The sequence below is a fragment of the Lithobates pipiens genome, unplaced genomic scaffold (genome assembly GCF_037356315.1).
Source record: "Lithobates pipiens isolate NorthernLeopardFrog02 unplaced genomic scaffold, aLitPip1_a1.2 Scaffold_8, whole genome shotgun sequence".
In the NCBI taxonomy this organism is placed as follows: Eukaryota; Metazoa; Chordata; class Amphibia; order Anura; family Ranidae; genus Lithobates; species Lithobates pipiens.
The window spans coordinates 679,576,353-679,593,852 of NW_027507903.1; positions in this window are offsets into that span (position 1 = coordinate 679,576,353).

A 17,500-nucleotide genomic window follows, 5' to 3' on the forward strand; every position below is an offset into this window, starting at 1 on the left:
GGGTGATAAATGAAATGAATATGAAGGGAGTGAAATGAGTACTCTCATGAGGAGTATGATGCTTGAGAAATGCCCTGAAAAAGGGGATGGGTGGGTGGGTATCGTGCACCGGAACCGACGAGGAGGACAGGCGAATGGGCTGGTTATATATTCCACCGGGCTCCTCCCATAATTTCAGGCCAGCATACTGGCCTTTCTATTTATGGTGTGGAGCCCTCTGACCGATACGGTTAAGGATGACAAACAAGGTTAACATAAACTCGCTTACTTGAAATGGACCTGAAAGTGTGCCCTGGTCTGACGTACGGTATACCAAAATAAGGGGGCAAAACATTCAGGTAGGGGTTGCATTTTATTGATCCAAGTTTGTTACTGGGTGAGCTCGACAAAGGCCTGGGTCATCTCCGCTTGCGGAATGGGTATGTAGCGGGCGAAACAGGTGGACCTCCATCTGCCCAACTTCTTGATAATGTGAGTAGGACAGAGGTGAAGGATACCCGGGAGTATCCTGACACGTTCCACCGGGCAGCGTTCAGAGGTTTAGTGAGGAATGGCAGAAGAGGACTAACTCCTGGTTGATCAGCCAAAAAGGGCCGACAGGCGCGTGAGAATGGCGACCGGGTACCAGCGGTTGTTGGACTTATAGCGGTGTATGTCCGAACCCGAGCCAAGCTGCTGCGTCTTGGAGACTGCCAAGTGTAAGACGAAATGGTCTTCGTATCGGACCAGGTGGTGCTCATACGGCATGCGTGCTGTGAGGCTACAAGTAGTAAACTCGCTTGGCCGTAAGAAGCCGTAGGAGGCCAGGTGTATGGCTGCTTGTAAATGACACCAATGTGGAGACCGAAAAGGTGAAGTGGCCAGGAAATCTGACATATTTCTAAACGTCTCCTGTGATAGGCAGTCGTTTTGGTCCTGGTCATCGGCTGGCGCTTTCTGGATACCGCGCATAACAGCCCGAACGGCGTGGAAAATAGGAAGGGTACGGTAGGGTCCTGGAGGGACGTGAAAATGTTGTACACCGGTCAGGTATAGCCGGATCGTATTAAAGGATAACACCAACTGCGAGTGGCAGCAGGAAATGAAGGCTATGACTAGCTTGACACGGGACGTCTCTGTACTGTGATACATGATGAAGTTGGTTAAAGGCCCTCCAGGCTGATTGAAAGGCCTTGAGGGTATAGCGGGAAAGGGAGTGATCAAATGAGTTGGGTAGCCGCTAGGAGGTGAGGGGCTAATCCAGGGTCAGTTGAGACCAGTCCGGGATAGCTGCTGATGTTGGCCCGGCTCCGGGTACCTGAGCGAAAATGAGACCAGGTTAAAAGCGGGAGAGGGCGTCCGCTGCCTGATTGAATTCACCGGGGATAAAGGAAGAATGGATGTTGAACTGAAACGACAAGAGCTGGACCGGTCGACGTGGGAAGTACATAACCAACAGAGAGGGCGCCTTGGCGCAGCCAGGAATTGCCAGTAACTGGGGAGGCCAGGGAGCTGCGAGCCAGAGGTGGCCAAAAAACAGCCGCAAGCCCGTGGGGGCCGCTGCGTCGGTCATCACCTGGGGAGAAGGGAAGACGCGGAGGGAACGAACAGGGAGACGTCACTCCCAGACGATAGGAATTCCTCCTGCCTAGCAAGGACTGCTATTGCCGCGGGGACCCGGCTGAGGACTTGCTCTGGATCCTGTGAGAGGGGCAGTAAGACCAATCGGCGTGACACAAAGGCGCGAGCCCTGAGGGATAATGTGCATAGCGACGCTCGACATGCCGTGAAGGGACTGTCGGTGTCTTTTGGACGACTAAACTGGGGAATATGCGAGGGTATTATATGTCCGTAAAGACGGCAGTTGTAATGGGCGAGCATTGGCCGATGGTTACGGGCTGATGCCTCTGAACGCCTCGTAGTGGGGATCTTGCTGTATGGGCCGTAACAACCGATGGCTCTCCGAGCATTGTAAGGATAAGAAATGTTGAACGCTGGCTAGAAATAGCCTGGGCGTGCTACCGGAAGAAGCCAGTCGCGTGTGTCAACATGTCAACATGATCCTGGTGCGGACGGAAGTTGAACTCAACTATCCCAAGGAAGAGACGGACAGACGGGCAACAGTGAGTGGCTTGTAAGAAAAGCCACAGAAGACGAGTGGCCAATTAAGTGCTGCTGAAAATGGCGTGTAGCCAGTTAGCGTACCCCCTGAGAACGTGCTTGCAACAAATGATTGCAAGAAGTTATGCTACGTCGCGAGCCTTGGCGTGAGTAAAGGTTGTGTGTGCACGTGTGCTTGCGACAATTGCCCGGGAGTTTGTCACAGGAGATGTGTACGTGGTGACTGTGAGCAATTCGTGTTACCGCATGTGCACTGCGAAGACTGCGAGAGTTGTACTTGCATGTATGTTAGGACGCGTGCTTGCGACGGTTGCAAGATGTTACCCAGGATGCGTGCTTGCCATGATTGCAAGATGTTATGCTAGGACGCGTGCCTGCAGCGATTGCAAGGATTTACAGTAGGCTTCATGGGTAGCCAGGCCGGAAAAGACAGAAGTCCATCCGGTCCAACCACAAATCGAAATAATAAGGTATCACACCACCCGACACCCCAATTCTACGCCCGCAGCTGATCCAGAGGAAGGCAAAAAACCCCAACAGAGCATAGGCCAATTTGCTACGGTAGGGGAAAAAATTCCTTCCTGACCCCTCGAGAGGCAATCGGATTTTCCCTGGATCAACTATGCCTTTAAGCATAAGTACCCTGTAATACAACGAACATTTAGGAAGGTATCCAGGCTTTCCCCAAAGCAACCCATTGAGCAGGCAGAAGTGCCTGCCAGCAATGATAGCCATAAGTTGTGCCTGGACATCAGCTTGCAATGATTGCAGGAGGCCTATGCTTGAATGCGTGCTTGCCATGATTGCAAGAGGTCTACGCTCGAATGCGTGCTTGCAATGATCACTAGAGGTGTATGCTCGAACGCGTGCTTGCAACGATTGAAAGAGGTCTATGCTCGAATGCGTGCTTGCAACGATTGCAAGAGGTTTATGCTCGAATGCGTGCTTGCAACGATTGCAAGAGGTTTATGCTTGAATGCGTGCTTGCAACGATTGCAAGAGGTTTATACTCGAATGCGTGCTTGCAACGACTGCAAGAGGTCTATGCACGAACACGTGCTTGTAATGAGTGCAAGAGGTCTATGCTCGAATGCGTGCTTGTAACGAGTGCAAGAGGTCTAGGCTCGAATGCGTGCTTGCAACGACTGCAAGAGGTCTACGCTTGTATGCGTGCTTGCAATGAGTGCGAGAGGTCTACAATGATTGCGATTAGTCTATCTCTGGATGCGTGCTTGCAACGATTGCAAGAAGTCTACGCTTGGATGTGTATTTACGACGATTGCACGAAGTCTACGCTTGAATGTGGAGAAAAACAACGAAACACGCCTAAACGAAGCTGTGTTTTCCCTTTTGAGGCAACTTTATAATGAAATGAGGCCGAGGAGCAAGGCCCCCCTGGTAGGCATCCAAACCTTGAAAAATCAACTGGACCCAAACCAGGGAGCGGCATGTGACAGTGAGATGAGAGAAGCTGCCATGACAGAGATCCGGATCGCCATGCCACAACTTGCGACTGAGCACGAAACGGATTCTGGAGCATGTACTGAAATGAGGCCGTTCCTGGGGCACGCCGAGACGAATTTGGTACACCGATGTGACTATTCGTACCGGAACGTGATAGGTGAAATGAAATGAAAACCCATGACAAAGACAAGAATCAGAGGACGAGGCCCTTGAACCAAACGGATGAATCCTGTCCTTGGAGCATGTACTGAAATGAGGCCATTCCTGGGGCACGCCGGGATGAATTTGGTACACAGATGTGACTATTCGTACCGGAACGTGATAGGTGAAATGAAATGAAACCCATGACAAAGACAAGAATCAGAGGACGAGCCCTTGAACCAAACAGATGAATCCTGTCCTTGGAGCATGTACTGAAATGAGGCGTAACAGCTGGGCGCACCGGAACGAATCGGTGCATAAATAAATGCGGCAGGATTCGAATCGGAGCGTAATAAGTGACCGAAATGATATGCCATGACAGAGATAAGATTCAACGACTGGACTGATGGTTACAACAAAGAATCCGACTCTGGAGCATGTACTGAAATGAGGCGTAGCAGCTGGGCACACCAAAACAAATCGGTGCATAAAAGAATGCGACAGGATTCGAATTGGAGCGTAATAAGTGACAGAAATGATATCCCATGACAGAGACAAGATTCAACGACTGGAGTGATGGTAACAATAAAGAATCCGTCTCTGGAGCATGTACTGAAATGAGGCGTAGCAGCTGGGCACACCAGAACGAATCGGTGCATAAAGAATGCGACAGGATTCGAATTGGAGTGTAATAAGTGACAGAAATGATATCCCATGACAGAGGCAGGATTCAACGACTGGACTGTAGGTTACAAAGAATCCGTCTCTGGAGCATGTACCGAAATGAGGCGTAGCAGCTGGGCAGGCCAAACCCTGGGGGCACTTCAAAGCGAATCGGTGCACCAGAGATGCAACAGGATTCGCGCCGGAGCGCGACTAGTGACAAAAATGATTTGAAATGGAAGAAATGACTGGGACTGAAATAACTTGGAATGAGATGGAATGAAATACATAACATAACTGCATGAATGAAGAGATATTCGAATTGAAGCAGACCAAGCGAAACGTGCGGACTGCTTGCCTTGTCGTAACAAGCAGTCGGCTGTGAGTCGAACGATTCGACCGATACTAATAGAAATGCTCGGGCGGTCGAACGGTTTCGAATGCCGTACCTGCGAATGAATCGCCTGACGTGGCGTAATCGAACGTGTCGAAAAAGGTGATAACGACTGCATCGAAAGTAGAAAACAGCGACATGCGTACGAGGGCCACAGAAAACATTCGATTTGAAAGCAGCGAGCGGCTCGTGAGTACAGGGAATGTTGACGGTACATCGAATACATGAATTGAAAAAGGGGGTGCCGAAGCCCTACCTGCGACAGCCAGCCCGACGTGCAACGACAAATTCGATGGGTACGGCGACACTCCGGCGGCGAAACCGACGGACGCTGCTGAACGAGAAGACGAGTTGTCAAGACGGGGACGAAAAATGCGGGAACTGACGAACGGGCTCACTGCGTCTGGTCTGAATAGCCGGCGCTTGATACCTGACGTATCGGGTATCGCGCACCGGAACCGACGAGGAGGACAGGCGAATGGGCTGGTTATATATTCCACCGGGCTCCTCCCATAATTTCAGGCCAGCATACTGGCCTTTCTATATATATAAATATATATATATATCTCTATCTAATTATCTCTATATATCAATATATATATATATATATATATATATATATATATATATATCTACTGAGAGATATATATTTTGATCGAGCTGTGTGTGTGTGTATATATATATATATATATATATATCTATATCTATCTATATATATATCTCCATCTCTATCTCTCTCTTTCTCTCTATATATGTATATATATATATATATGTGTATGTATATATATCATCTTAGTAAAATTTATTAATTGAATTATTTTATATTTTAAAGAATTCTCAGCAACCAATAATCTTTTTATTCTCTAAAACCGTAGTTGAACTCACATTTAAGATGAGATATACAGGCATCAAATAACAATCGGCTACAGATGGAAAGAACGAATGAAGACCAGTAGCCGATTGTTATTTGATGCCTGTATATCTCATCTTAAATGTGAGTGCAACTACGGTTTTAGAGAATAAAAAGATTATTGGTTTATCAGTAAACCTGCGCAATGAGGCCACTTTGTTTTATGTTTTCTATGGTTTTTGGGAGGATTGTTGGTCTGGAGATTTAAGCAGTTCCTGGGAAGTGAAGTGCCTACTAAACAGAAATAGGAATCCTCTTTTCCCATTTGGACGACTCCCATTGAGATGATTGCGCTTCTGTAGACGAAGGGAAATCAGCATAGAAGACTGCCTCCCCCTTGGTGATTTACTACATGCGTTTTTATCTGCACATTTATGGTAAGAGTCAGTGTTTTTGGGTGTTGGTGACGGTCCCCCTCCTCCTCTGCGTATGAAATGGATTATGACTATTCCTTCTTCTGCCTTTGGATGTGATCACCATATCTGAGGATATCGTATTTTGAAGCCATTCACTATATTTTTGTTTATGAACTTTTTTATATATTATGTTTGTTTTGAATAGAGCGCTATATCATTGTCCATATATCTTTATATATTGTTTCCAGCAATAATTGTGTTAGCAGCTATTTTGTCTTATATAGATTGATTTTGCTTTTTAGCGCAACAAATTTTTCACTTAATACTGTTATATCCCCAATGATATTCTTATTTATTTAAAGTAATATAATCTGTATTAAAAAAATCTTTGATTCGTATTTTTAAAATTACTATTATTAATACAATACAGGATAAAGATAGTTCCCACAGTTTACCAAGCACTTCACTACATTAACACTGACATAAAAATTAAACACAATACTTACCCTAAAAAGAATCTAACATAAATTTAATAAAAAAAAAAAATAATTAATGGATTAATTTTCCTTTAAAATGGTTGTATAATCTATCTTTTTAAACCTAAAAAGGCTTACCAGCATGTTTTAAAAAATCAACAAAACCTGTATGCTATCTGGGAAATTCCCCTGGCAGTAAGCCGCTGAATGCATAATCAAAAGCTCACCGTGTTTTCGTCTGCTGGAAGCCCGGCAGACATTGCACCCTTCAGGAAAACAATCTCACACGTTTATGCGCACGAGTGATGATACCGCTGCAAAGTCCACTCACAGTGTCGGAGGCGCAATATGCCGAAGAAACGCCAATGCAACATGTCAGCTCACTTGTCGTGTATCGGCCGAGTTGTCGCGGCCTCCTTATAAGATAAGTATTTCACAATGAAATAGTATCCTCTTCATGATTAATGATTATTAGTTTTCCCCGACAGGTTTAAAAAAAAAAATTTTAATATAAATTTTTTGGCTCAAGAAAAGCATAAAGTCTAAATACCACATTTAACGCATTTTACGTCTCACGGAGCTCTTTTACATACACCATTGTAAAATGGGATAAATATGGCCCAACTGCCAAACTAACAAGACATGGCCGTCCACTTAAACTGAACGCCCTGGAAAGGAAAGGATTCATCTAAGGAGAGCCAAGAGGCCTTTGTTCAATGATATGTACAGGTAAGTATTTTTTTTTCTTTTTAGTTTTACATCAAATTGCCATACAAACCTCCTATGTGCATCTGTTTTTGCACAGTGTTGCCCCGATCCTTCTCTTCTAGTTTTGTAGCGAACAGTTCATGCACATGATTTAGCTGTATTACGCCCTTGTAAAACATATTTACATGGTCGTACTAGTGCAGGTGCACTCACGTGTCCAGCTTCTTTGTCCATTGACACATAGAGCACTACTCTGCCCTACCCGCCCCGCCATCCACTTTGCATATAAATTATTTTTTATTATTGCAAATAGTGAGAGTCAATGGCTGTGCTGCTATCCAAAAATATAATCTTTTAAACAAACAAAGTCACAATCACTGTTTTCTTTAAATGTGATATCTGTCACAAAAGTCATTTCCAAATCTTCTTTTTCCACCATCTTTGCCCACTATCAATGCCCCATAAGATCTTCATGACTGCACTTCCTCTTATTGGCCACATGTGTGGACCGTTCGGTCTACACCTGTGCCACCTCTCTGTGCACCGTATCGCATCTCTGTGCACTGTATCGCATGCAAACAGTATATATTTTAAAAATGATAGATGTTAATAAAAATTAAAGCTGTTGACGCCCGCCCACAGTCAAAGAAGCTTGCGGCATTTATTGTTCTGTTACGCGCTAACATGACTAGCCAGCATTAGCGTACGCAGCAACTAGCGCACTACTTTTTTCAGACATGGCAAAACCAATAACTTCCTTTAGAGAAGTGTACACGGCACTTTAAACATGTGATCGGCTGTGTCTAATGACATCCGTTCAAATTTAAAAAAGGAAGTCTTTTTGAATAAATTTATGTAATATATAAATTTTCTAAAAACAACTTTAACTTTTGAAATTTTGCATGATTTAAATTATAATCTGATTTTATGTTTTATAAAAATATTTACTGTCTTTTTTTTTCAGATTACATCACAATGCCAAAGTGCATTTTTAATGCATGCCCACATAGGACAGGCGTAAAAACGGAAAATTCCTATCAAAATACTTACCGTAATTTTCCTTTCCTGATGGACTCCATGGCAGCAACATATGGCAGCAACGTGTGGGTTAAGTCCCGCCTCCACTACCCTATAGGACACTACTCCCATAAATCTTTGCTCCCTGCTCATGGCCGTGTTCGATAACTAGCCTACTCCAGCCATTTTGGGAGGGAACTCCTGCTGCCATGGAGTCCATCAGGAAAGGAAAATTACGGTAAGTATTTTGATAGGAATTTTCCGTTTTCCTGACAGACTCCATGGCAGCAACGTGTGGGAAATAACTCGCCAAACACACTCGGGTGGGCAAAAATGCTGAACAAAAATGTATTTAACACTGTCCACCGACAGCACCTTTAAACCAAAATCAACGGAAGATAAACTGGCAGGTTCGACACAATAGTGAGCCATAAATGTATGAATGGATGACCAAGAGGCAGCCTTGCAGATAACCTCAGGAGCCACATGACGTGAAGCTGCCCAAGAAGTAGAGAGACTTCTCGTGGAATGTGCCGTAACCGCCTCAGGAGGAGCCAAGCCCTTCTCTTTATAAGCTCACTGGATCGCCTGAACCACCCACGTGGAGATGGATCTGACCGAAGCCCTAAGGCCTTTGCTTTTACCATGAAAAAGAACAAAAAGATAATCTGATTGCCGGAAAGAAGCTGTCGCCTCCAGGTATCGTTTCAGAATAACTCCCATGTCGAGAGGATGAAGATCCTGACTCCCAGCAGAATTAAAGGTAGGAAGAGTAATATCCTGATTTTCGTGGAAGACTGAGGTAACCTTTGGATTCGACCCCAGCATTGGCACTAGGACCACTCTGTCAGGGAAAAATGTGAGGAAAGGTTCCTTTGATCCTAAAGACTGAATCTCAGAGACTCTCTTTGCTGAGGATATGGCTACCAAAAAAGATGTCATTAGGGACAATTGTTTGACTGAAAGTGTTCTGTCCAGTTGTGAGAAGAAGTCGAGAACCAGCGGTAAATCCCACTTGGGGAATCTAGGTTTCCTCTGTGGTCTAAGTCTAATTGCTCCTTTAAAAAATTGCTGAACCAAGGGATGTTTAGCCAGGATACTCCAGAAAAGGCTGAAATTGCCGAGACTTGAACACGAAGAGCGCTGACAGATAGGGGAATGTCTAGTCTGGACTGTAAGAAACCCAAAACATCCTGAACTGTCAATTACCATTGGAGTAAGACCTGGAAGACAAGTGACTTGTGAATCTAGACCAAATCCTCTCATACACCTGGTTGGTACTTTTCCTCCTTGCACTCATGAGAGTAGGAATGGCCTCCTTTGGACAACCCAGAGCCTCTAACCTTCCCCTCTCAAAAACCAGACCCTCAGACATAGATGGGCCGGGCAGGGATGGAGCTTCGAGCCCTGGGATAGAAGATCGGGTCTGAGAGGTAAGGGAATCGGATCTCTGACACTGAGGAGCATTAGAAACGGAAACCATGGCCTGTTGGGCCAATAAGGTATTACAGCTATCACCTCTACTGCTTCTGATTTGAGTCTCCGCAGGAACTGTAGAATAATAGGAGTCGGAGGAAAGGCGTAAGCTTTGTTGAACCACCATCGATCCGTCAGAGCATCCACTCCGTAGGCCTGAAGATCCCGAAACCTGGAATAATACCTTGCCAGTTTCTTGTTGCAAGGGGAGGCAAATAGGTCGACCTCTGGGGAGAACCACAACGTTAGAATCCACCTGAAAACTTCTTCGTGAAGGGACCATTCGTTGTTGTCCAGACTGACTCGAGACAGAAAGTCCGCTTGGACGTTCTGCGTTCCTGGAACATAAGTTACTGTAATGTTGACCAGGTGATTCCGAGCCCAAGACATAATTGGCTCTACCTCCTGAAGAAGAGACAGACTCTGAGTACCTCCTTGTCTCCTTATATATGCCACTGCTGTTGTGTTGTCTAGTCTGAGTAGAACCGAGGTTCCTGAGACCAGATGACGAAAGGCTAGGAGCGCCTGGAAGGCTGACCTTAATTCTAGAATATTCTACACCATCCTCCTGGAAGGGAAGTTCCAGGTGCCTTGTGCTACTTCTGTCAAACAGTGGGCGCCCCAGCCCCTGTTGCTGGCATCCGAAGTTATTGTTATCCATGAGATGGGGAGAATGGAATGACAATTGAATAGGTTCTCCGTCCAAAGCCACCATAGCAGAGAGATTCTCATTGAAGATGTGATCCGGATAGGTTGAGTCTTGTCGTCTAGCCATTGGTGAAGAAACCCTTTTTGGAACGGTCTCATCTTCCATTGGGCCCACTTCACCATTGGAATCGTGGCCACCATAGTGCCAATAATTCTCAGGCACTGAAGAGCCGGGAGATGGGAGGCTGAGAGGGCCGGACGAATTCTGTCCCAAATTACCGCTACTTTCTCTTCGGGTAATGAGATGGTACCCTTCACTGTGTTGAAGAGTGCGCCTAGGAATACAAGAGACTGGGAAGAAATTAGCTGACTCTTTTCTAGATTCAGGATCCAACCGAATTCTTGAAGAGTGGAGATAACCTGATCCTTGTGCAATAACAGATGGTCTCTGTCCTGGGCTAGCAGCAGAAGATCGTCCAAATAGTGGTGAAGACGAATTCCCTTGGTTCTCAATAGAGCCACTACAGCCAACAACACCTTTGAAAACACTCGGGGGGACGTTGAAAGCCCGAACGGGAGACATACGAACTGAAGATGTAGTTTTCCTACTGAAAATCGCAGAAACTGCTGAAAATCTTCTGCCACAGGAACATGAAAGTAAGCGTCCTTTAGGTCTATTGAAATCATCCAGTCGCCTGACTGGACTGACTGTTGTATTGTTGACAAGGTTTCCAGCTTGAACCTTTCCTTTTTGATAAAACGATTCAGATGTGTAAGGTCTATGACTGGCCTCCAAGAACCATTTTTCTTTTGGACCATAAAAAGAGGAGAATAAATTCCTCTCCCTCGTTGATCGTCTGGCACGGGTACGGCAGCGCCTTGAGCCAATAAAGATTTCACGTAGGCCAACAAGATCTGCCTTTTTTCTTCTGAGGCCGGAAAGGAGGTGGGAACATACTTTAGTCTTGGGGACCTGCTGATGGTCCAAGAATGGCCTGAAGAGACCGTTCTGACGGTCCAGAAGTCCTGGATTGAGGCCGCCCAGACATGCCGAAAATGTAGAAGACGAGCCCCCACCTGGCCTATCTGAGCGGGCCCAATCTCAAAAAGATTTGGTTGGTTCCCTCTCTCCTGTCGCAGTGCTCTTGGCAGATTTCTTAAAGGAGGACTGCCTTGACTTCCATGATCTGGAATATTCCCGACCCGGTCTATAGCTACGGGCCTCCCTGGCCTGCTATTGATATTGCTTTTTAGGAAAAAATCTCCTCTGGCTTTTTAAACGTATATCCTGAGGAAGAAACCCCGACTTACCACCAGTGGCCCGGGTTATGGCATTATCCAATTTATTCCCAAAAAGGGAAGAACCCTCGAAAGGGATACGGCACCGCACCTGTTTAGACGCTGGATCAGCCAGCCAGGGACGGAGCCAAAGGGCCCGTTTGGCGGTTACAGCTGAAAGCATAACCCGAGACACTAGGCGGATGATGTCAATCGAAGCCTCCCACAGAAAAGCCGATGCAAGCCGTAACTCCTGGATAGGAGAGTTTTTAGCGACTTCATCCGAAATGTTTCTGAGGGTATCATCCACACCGTCCGTCCAGACTTCCATGGCCTTGGACATTGCCGCTAAAGCCAATGCTGGCTTGCATGCCATACCAGCAGTGAGGTAGACTCTCTTTAAATCAGAATCAATCCGCCTATCTAAGGCATCCTTGAATGAAACTGTATCTTCCAATGGAAGGGTCACATGTTTTACTAGTCTCATCACCGCTGCATCCACAAGTGGAGCTGATTCCAGATACTTGACCTCATGCTCCTTAAAGGGATATAACCTTAGGACTTTTGAGAGCATACTATTCTTTTTCTCAACTTTACTCCATTCATCCGTGATGACCTCACCAAGTTCAGACAGGAATGGAAAGTTAAGACGCTCCCTTTTAAGTTGCTTAAAATACTTCCTCTGTTTGGAAGGATTAGCCACCTCATCTTCCCAGTTCAAAGCCTCTCTGATAGCCTTCACCAAGGGGGAAAGTAAGGAAAAGTCAAACCCAACACAGGGATCTTCCTCAGATTCACTGTCTGATGCAGCAGCTGAAGGGTGGCTTGTTAGAGAGGACTCCCAGAGCTCTTGAGCATGCGACTCCCTGACTGGTGACTGAGGTGATTCTGACTGAGGCACAGGGGTCTGACTGGCCCCGATCCCCTTGAGGGATTCTTTCACCACTTTTTCCACAAGGGACCTTAGTTGCTGGTCCGTACCCCCTCTCTCACTAGAGGCTTTGGAAAAGCGGAGGTCACACAGGGATTTCCCAATAGGAACTTGCGATCTGCATCCCCAGCAAGTATTAATAACTGAGCGGCTGGAATGAGCCCTGGAGGAGCGAGATCGATCCTCGCTACGGCGCCCGGATCTTGAGGGTGAGCCGTGATGTTTAGACTTAGAATATGAATGCCAGTGGTAAGACTTAGAAGAATCGCTTCCTCTATGCTTTGAGCTGCGTTGCTGTTCTGATCTAGATGGGCTAAGACAGAGATAGAAGAGACATACAGATAAGGAAAGATAACAGACTGACTAATACCGGACCCCCCCCACTTCCCCCCCAGACAGTACCTATTATGAGAGGGCTGGCCACATACAGGCGGAGGTGAGTCCATATCTCTAGGGGCTTCCATAAATGCTGCAAAGACATATAAGTAAGGCTGAGAACACCATACACACACACGCCCACCCACCTCTTCCCAGAAGGCCACCTACCTCCACAGAAGAAATCCTGGACAAGGGGAAGTCACGTAATAACCTGCAAGCATTCCCAAAGCTTGTAGGCTATTTTCTAAGTTTAAATAGGGCGCCTTAGTGACGTCATCACCGCGTCCTGTGCGCCGCGAATAGCGTCATTTTGCCGCTATCGCGCATGCGCAAACCAAGCCTCGTTCCTGTGCCGTACTCGCGCATGCGCAGAACGAACGTATCTAACGAAAAACCAGGAAGTGAGCGGCGGCTGGAACGCAGGCTAATTCAGCCGCCATGCCTATACCCACATACATGGACACACAAAAAACGAACGGAAATGAAGGAAAAGGCAAGGAACAAACACAAACTGCTGCCATGAAAAAGAGGAACAATCTTACCGCTCCCACACGATCGTCTCCAGGCCGAAGGTAAGAACAATACATACCGGACTTCTCAGGGCAAAATAGGTCACCTGCTATTTAGCTGGGCTATCCGACCGAATGCGCAGCCTGCCTGCCAGTGGCTAGGCTCCTGGCTTCCTCCAGTGCTTATATCCAATGCCCACTCCATACCCCGCTAGTAGCTAGGGCTTAACGGAGTCATGCGACAATTCCATCCACAGTCGCTATTCGGCCAAACCAACAACGGAACCGTGTGGGAGCAATCTTCAGGTAGAAAGACCGTAATGTTGGTCCTACGGAGGAGGACAAAAAAAGAACACGGCCATGGGCAGGGAGCAAAGATTTATGGGAGTAGTGTCCTATAGGGTAGTAGAGGCGGGACTTAACCCACACGTTGCTGCCATACGTTGCTGCCATGGAGTCTGTCAGGAAAAATAAAATTCAGGATGTAAAATTGCACAAATTTCCAAAAGAATTGGATATGATAAAACAATGGCTAGCACCATCTAGTTTGAAAGATGATGAACTTATTTTTGCAGCCGATGAAATATTTAAAGACAAAAACGGAGATCGTTTCAGGATGTGCTCTGCCCATTTTTCAGCAGAGTCATATGAAATTAAAAAAAAAAAACACACACTTTTAAAACACAATGCTGTTCCGTCTTATTTTCCAGAAGACAGATCTATGCACATCCAAAAAAAGAGGGAGCCTCCCAGGAGATGCCAATGTTTCAAATCTGTCCTGGTAAACGAGATAACAAAAGTTGAGGTGGCTACCCAGACCTATGAAGAAGAATCTAATTATTCTCTTTCGGAGAAGTCATACGGATTTCAGGCCAGCTACCGTGACACTTATCATGATCACGATTATTTAATTTTCTGTCCCATCGTTGATCCAGAATTAATGAAATCCACACCCTCAAAAAGCAAAACTACAAAAGATATTTTTGATTTGGAGTTAACGCCAATAAAGTCTGCTGTTGCACAGTCTGATGATGACTTGGCACAAGCTCGGACCAGCGCATCACAAATTGTAGTATCTGCTGAACAAAGAGTTGTTCAGATGCCCATTTCAGATGTGACAAAAACACTTAGTTCGATTGACGTTTGCATTTTTCCCGAAAACGATTGTACTGAGAGTATGGAGACAAATGATCCAATCGATACCTCATTAGATGTAAATACAACACTAGATGAAACCTATGCCCCTGATTTCTCTGCAATTTCCCAAACAGATCTTTCACAAGCAGAAAGTAGCTTTACCACAGATGCTCTCAGTGTTATACCTCCCAACGAATCAGGATTTCTTGAAGAAAGGAAATTCATAGTTTTTGAATCCTGTTTAGATCGATTATTTCGGCATATGCGTTGCCCCAACGAGCAATGTTTTGAGCAACTAATACAATTTGATAAAGTGACCGTTGGCAGCTTACTACAACTTTATGGGATATGTAAAGAAAAGCACCATAATCTGATATGGGAAAGTCAACCCAAAATAGCCAATTTTGCTGCCGGAAATGTAATTATTGCGGCTGCTATTACTTGCAGTGGATCATCCTTTACCACAGTAAAGGAAATGATGGATTTGTGCAAAATTCCCTTTTTTTCTAAAACAACCTATCACAAATATTTAAAAAAATTTATATACGGTGGCATCGATCATTCCTGGCTTGAAGAAAAAAATAACCTAAAATCCGCATTACAAAGCGATTCGATTTTTTTAGTAGGCGACGGACAATGCGATAGTCCAGGGTTCTGTGCCAAATACTGCACTTACACTATGATGGAACTTGAATCTGAACTCATCATTGATTTCGAAACAGTGCAAGTCTCTCAAACCACGTCGTCCGTAGCGATGGAAAAAATGGCTTTTCAGAATTGCCTGGATCGCATTATCGAAGAGAAATATGATGTTCAAATTCTAGGAACGGATTGACACGTGGGCATAAAGAAAAAAATGCGAGAAGAATACAGTCATATTTGTCATCAATATGATTTGTGGCACTATGTAAAATCTTAAAAAAAAAAAATTAATAGAGGCCAGCAAGAAAGCAACTTGTAAGGACTTACAGTTTTGGATAGCTGCGGTTGTCAACCATTTTTACTGGTGCAGTAGGCACAGTTTAGGCGATACAGACATATTTTGGAGCACTTGGACATCCCTTCTGTACCATGTACGCAATATACATGAGTGGGAGGAGGATGGAAAAAAAATGTGCTGTCAGCACACTACAATATCGGACACAGATAATCAGGTGCAATGGTTAAAAAAACCAAGCGCAGCATTTACTGCACTTGAAGACTTAGTTACGTCTACTCAATTAAAAAATGATGTGCCCCATTTGGTGCTCTATTGTCGCACTGGCGCCATTGAAACATTCCATTCGAGTGTTCTCAAATATCGGAGCAAACGATTACATTATCGGATGAACTCCATGGAGGCTCGAACAAAGCTGGCCATTCTGTCCCACAACAACAATGTTGGTCGATCGCAAGCTATTGTTCGCAGACAGACCAAGGCCGCGTACACACGGGCGGACTGTTCGCTCAACTTAGTTCGTCAGACAGTTTGAGAAACAGTCCGTTCAAAATTTGCATGAACGGACTTGACCACACACGACAAACGAACAGTCCACTGAAAACTTGCGCGATGACGTGTACAGCACGTACGACAGGACGAAAAATTTGACGTCCTATACACTGCAATGCAACCTTCCGCCGTGGAAATCCTTTCTGAGCATGCGCGCAACTTAGTACGGCGAACAAGCCTACACACGAGGGGACTGTCCGCTGAAACCAAGTTTCGGCGGACTGTATTACGTAAATTCCGAAAGACTTGGTTCAGCAGACTGTTCGCTGAAACAGTCCGCTGAAGCCCACACACGAGCGGACTGTCCGCCGAAACACTGTTCAGTGGACTAAGTTGGGCGAACAGTCCGCCCGTGTGTACGCGGCCCAAGAGAACTGAAGAGCTGGGCATGAAAAGAACTGCTTTAGAGCACCCACGTTCAAGAAAGAAATGGATAGTGCGTAAAATCTATGATGCCGTAAGCCACAAGCATTTTTCAAAAATAATGAGTACTATAGTGAGTGTTGCCGCTGGAAAAATAAAACCTACGCGGAAGTCAAAAAGACGAGCTTCTGCCAGCAAATATAGCTTCTTCCGAAAGACCATTAAAAAAAGATGCAGTGTCCAAACACATGTCACGTTTTCCTTTACTTGTGGACGAAGAATCGATGTCATGAAGGTATGTGATAAAAACAAAAAGTTAGTGTTTTTTATTTTTTATTTTTTTGAAAATATGTACTAGCTATATTTATGCCTGATAATTTTGTGCACAAGATATTGATTTAGGAATAAGGTATGTTTTTTTTTTTAAAGGTTAGTATTACATTTATCAAAAATGTATATTTGATTTAAAAAAAGTAACAATCTATATAACATATACAAATAATGTACTATTTTTTTATTTTGGACATTTATTAGGAATATTTACATTTGAATAGGTTTGGACAACGTCAATTAGTTACGAAAAAATCGTTTAATACTCTAAATACTAAAAGATGATTTAATCATTAAAAATATAATTTTGTAACCTTCGAAATGTTGTCATTAAAATGATATTCTAATATTTTTTTTTCCTTTTCCAAAGTAAAATTTGCATTGGTAAACAATTATTTTTTTCTTAACATTAAAAAAAATATATTTTATATTCCTATAACATGTCTTACTATTATATTTATATAAAAAAAAAATTTGATTTAATTAATAAGTAGACCAGAATTAGAAAAATTAAAAATAAAAAACAATAAATGAAGTTTTCAAAATTTTTATTAAAGCACTTCTCAAATAACATTGCACATTTAAATGAAAAATTTTATTAACAAAAATTTTTTGGTAAATTCAGTTTAATATTTTTTTAAAATCTAAAATTCCAAGGCCATATCTCCAGCGTCATAATCATTAGAAAATTTAAAACCAACATATTCACCATCTGGGTCTGGAAATGCTGCT